Source organism: Lupinus angustifolius, chromosome LG09 (genome assembly GCF_001865875.1).
Source record: "Lupinus angustifolius cultivar Tanjil chromosome LG09, LupAngTanjil_v1.0, whole genome shotgun sequence".
NCBI lineage: Eukaryota > Viridiplantae > Streptophyta > Magnoliopsida > Fabales > Fabaceae > Lupinus > Lupinus angustifolius.
The window spans coordinates 7,792,533-7,797,518 of NC_032017.1; positions in this window are offsets into that span (position 1 = coordinate 7,792,533).

Sequence of the window (4,986 nt, forward strand, 5' to 3'; positions counted from 1 at the left end):
ATTTAATCATGCAAAATTCACCTAAAAAATGTTAATTTAAGTTGGTTTTCTACAATTTGCATAGGATAAGTGCCATAGAATGATGGTGAAAAGTGTATACTTTTGGCACTTATCACTTAACACCTCCTAATTGTTTTTAAGAAAAACTTCAAGGGTTAGTAAGTGTTAATTTCATAGTCATGAAAATAAATCTTAAGGTAAGACTTTCTACTACTTTAATATCCAAAACTTCATGACACTTTAAGTTTATGAAGTCAAGACTTTAATAAATCATCTTTTATCCCAAATAATTATTTTAACTTGGAAATCAAAGAGTAAAATATGCTAAACCATTTTTAAACATAATACTTTCTAAAAATAAAACATTTTTAACAACAACTTATCATAAACTTTCAAGAATAAAATACAAACTTTTTCCTAAACACATTAAAGGTTCCTTTGATGTTAAAATCATCACCTTTAAACATATTCAAATACTAACAATAATTTCTAATATTTCTCAACAAATAACTCATCTAACCTTGTCCAAAGATATAGTTTTTCCATCTAAGAACAAGGAAGAAATTTCAAGATTTACAAAGGTCAAAAACTACTTAAAAAAACTTAAAAAAACATAATTAAAACTCTCACATGATTTTATTATTATCCCCTTTAGTTATGCCTTCATAAAATACTTAAAAAAACAAATATAAACTCTACTTTATGAACAACATAATTAAAACTCATAACTTTCTATGAAGTATGAGAAGAAGATGAAGAAGAAACATAAAAGACTACCTTAGTTTGTATAGGAAATTTAGTGTATAAATGAGAGAATGAGGTGGGGTATTTATAGGAGAGCACCACCCTCATTAAATCATAAAATTTAATGCAAGGTAAGTAGAGTTAGACTAGTATAGGTGATGTATCTAATGGTGGTGGAGTGAGAGGATTTGTTGAGTGATTTAGGGGATTTTGGTGGTAGTAAACCAATGCATTAATGAGTGGAATCTATAAGATTTAGTATGTAGATTTTGTGAAGTGACTCATGCGACGTGACGACTTCGGCGAAACGTGCACGATTAAAACCATTTCCGAGTATTGTCGGCTAATACCCGGTCGGATAATAAAAATCTCCCGATTTCGATTTACGATTAGAACTTCGAAACATGGAATTCGGAGTGAAAAATAATTAGAAATGTGTTATGGACAAACTTGGTGTCTATCTTGACTTGAAATAATATTTCAAAGTCAATGGTGCAATCGGAATTCGATTCTGAGCTACGGAACTCAAAAACACGTTATTGGGCCGAATTCGAGTGAGATATGGCCCCGACAGCGGTCCGAAACCGACTGTCTCCAAAAATCATGAAAATTTACCACCAAATTGGAAATAGAATTACAAGACTAAAACTCAACTAGCGTTTCGTCTAATTCTTTATCGAAAATTCCTAGAAATTCATTTTCGAAAATATAATTAATAAAAATATTAATAAAATCTTATAATTCAAAATCGTAAAATTCGCGGTGTTACACACAACTATAATTATATTGATGAAAAAGTAATTAAATAATTCTATTTTTAATACAATAAAGAAATAGAAATTTTCAAATTTTTTAGACCAGTTAGAAAAATGACATTATAGACAATTTTCAAAACTTCCTCTTATTTTTTAGTTGAATTAATTTTGACAATTTTATTTTTATAAACAATTGAAAAATCTATGCACACGAATTTACTTTAACGCATAAAGATGAAATTATAAAATTAAAAAAAGATGATAATAACTATTTAAAAATATAAGGGATATGCTTACCTATGCAATGCGTAAAAAATAAGGTATAACATTGACTAAAATTATTGATATTAAAATTAATTTTAATTATTATTTATGATTATAGGAATTCAAATTACTAAAACATCAAATCAATATTATAAAAAATAATCAACCTCAATCTAAAATGAAGATAATAATATTCTTATTTTTATTAAAATTATTGAAAAATAATATCTTTGATTTGGTTTAATTGTGATCATGTAATTGATTCTTCTACCATATTCTATTAAAATCAATCATAATATATAAAAAGTTGTATGCATTATAACACATATTTGATTTATATATTTTTTGAATTATTTATGATTCTTTACTTTTAGGTAATGGTCATTATAAATATATTTTATTTACAATTTAGTGTTTGACTCTAATATTATAACATAATGTTACTTTAGCAATATTAAAATAGTAAAAATATGAATCATAACATATTGTTTATAGTTATTTTAGAGTCAAATAATAATATGTATTTTTATACTAATCTTATCTTATAATGAAGTAATAATGAAATTATAAATTTATTGATGATTTTTTTAATAAATAGGGCACTACTAACTATATCATGTTATGTATGCATAAAAAAAGAAGTGAATCAACTCTCTTGAATGTTGGGCAATTGTAACCACCTGGAACAGCTAAATTAAACCATTATCATATTAAGGAGAATAAGTCACCTTCCAAGCTTTCACTAACTAGGTAACAACAAAATCATTCTATCTTAGTCCATTAAATAACCATATAAAGTTATTCAATAATATTTGCAACTAAAATGAAACTCATAAAGAAAGAAAACAAGTAGGAGACGTAGGCTAAGATATTGGTTTTTGAAAGCACTATTTTAATAGTTTTAAGATCAGAAGATTTTCCAGGCATAATAACTTCATTTTAATTATTGAAAAAAAGACTTAATGCATAATGATAGATTACAAAATAAGTTTGTTCACACAAAATAACTTCATTCAAGTTCTTTCCCAAATTCTCTGCATTTCCCTCGACAAAGTTAATTGACCCATATAAAACTACCCACCAATATGAAAAATCACATAGATGTACATCTTGAAATGTAATGATGGTGTACTTTAGTAGTGGAGTCTTGAATCCAAAATACAACAACTAATTTGCCATTAAGCTTTACAAATCCATGGTAGATTTTATATATTTTGTTGTTATGTATATTGTAAACTTAGTTTGTGCATTCATTTATGTTCCTTAAATTTTGTTGTTTTTCACATTATTAGTTGCTGGAAACTACCGCACTAATTTGTTTATTATCCAAAGTCCTCACATGTAATGAATTATAATTAATTATGTAGAAACAAAGATTTTGAAGTGAAGTTTAATTTATTGAGATTCAACATCAATAATGTTAGTTATGTTATTAAGATTTATCACTTTAGTATTTATATTGCATTATTAAACTAATACATGTCTCTGTTTAACTAACAACTTAGGTCTTTTACTTAATTGTAAATATTAAATATATTTTTCAAAACCAGTATGAAATGGCCCGTACAAATGCACGAGTATACTACTAGTAATTACAAAACAAACAACAACAAAAATAATCTTTTAGCTTCACCTAAAATAATGTGAAAGATGTGACAAAAAATACTAACAAACACGACTCAAGAATGGTGTAAAAAGAAATTACAATGAGCACGAAAGAAATAAATTAAAATGGGGTGCAACCGGCCGATTGTCACCATAGTGTCGACGGCTAGGTCTATGGCACCAAACCCTGCCTAGAGAGCTCACGACAAGACAATGTTACAAACCTACGATGAATGGATACTTATGGAGGATGAGATACAAACATGAGACTTGTTACTAATTGCTCTCTTCCTCTTAGGGTTGTCTAGTTTCCGTTTCCCCCACTTTGATTGCCTCCATCTCTTTTTTCTTTTTAGGGTTACATCAACTTACATCCTTCTTTATTTTTTTCATCTCCTTTGTGTTGACTCCAACTTTGCCTTTTTAAATAGGCAAAATCACGGTTTCCACCCAAATCTAAATGAGCTTTTATTTTTATTTTTACCATTAATACTATTTTATTTAAAAAAAGTAAAAACATTTTAACCATCCTAATCAAAATTGGGTGTTTATAAGGATAAACTTCAGAGTTAGAGGCTGTAACGCCCCGAAAAATATTTCTAAAAAACATTGTGGAAAAATGGGTAATTGTTTTTTGAATTAGTGACATAAAATTGTTTTCTTTTCAAACCTTTCTTTTCCGGGACATCACTTTAAGTAACTTAAATGCGGAAAATCAACTTATCATTATCGAATGATAACTTAACCTGATTCACAATTTCCTGAATAACACAATGCATATAATCGGTTAAGGTATAAATAGTTCATACAACTACGTCAATGAAAGCAGAAACTACCTCGCCACTAACATATACAAAATCACAAAGAAACACAGCCCCCATCAAAACAAAAATGAGATATCGACGAGCCCACAAGCTGACTCAAAAGATTCCAGGAATGTTGGACCCCTCACTAGGGTCCTCCTCCTCTTCCGAGTCAGACACGAGGTCGATCACCTCCACCGAACTCTCTACATTTACGAGTTCAATGACTTCGTCCTCCTCTTCCTCTTCTTCCACTTTGTTATGCCATAACCCCGTGGCATAATTCGGAGGGGATGACATTCTCAAAACCTTGGTCTTCTTGCAGGGACCTCCTCCAAGAACCCGGCTCCTCGTGGCTCTACTGAATGACGGAGCACCCAAACAATCTAACCACGTCCTCCGACCGTGGAAGGGAACAGCGCCATCACTCCTGACTGGCGGGTACCGAAGTCCATTCTCTGGAGACCCTAGCCCCCTTGGCGGCAAAGAGGGATCATCATCGATGACCCGTTGCACATCATGTGCAACGACAGACCGCAGGGGCCTATGTATGTGTATCTGTACCCATCACTATTCCATTGTCCCATCGTCAACATGGTGAAGTGATAACCTCGAATGTGACTGTTGTTGTTGGACATCTGCATAGCAAACATATACAAACAAGAACAATACCACAGAGAGAGTAAGACATCTAATGAACATAAATTCATTGACGGCGTGAACTTACTCAGAATATCACACTCAGACATAAAATATATTTTAGCATATAATTCATCATTTATCATAAACATCATGAAGTAATACATAACTTACCA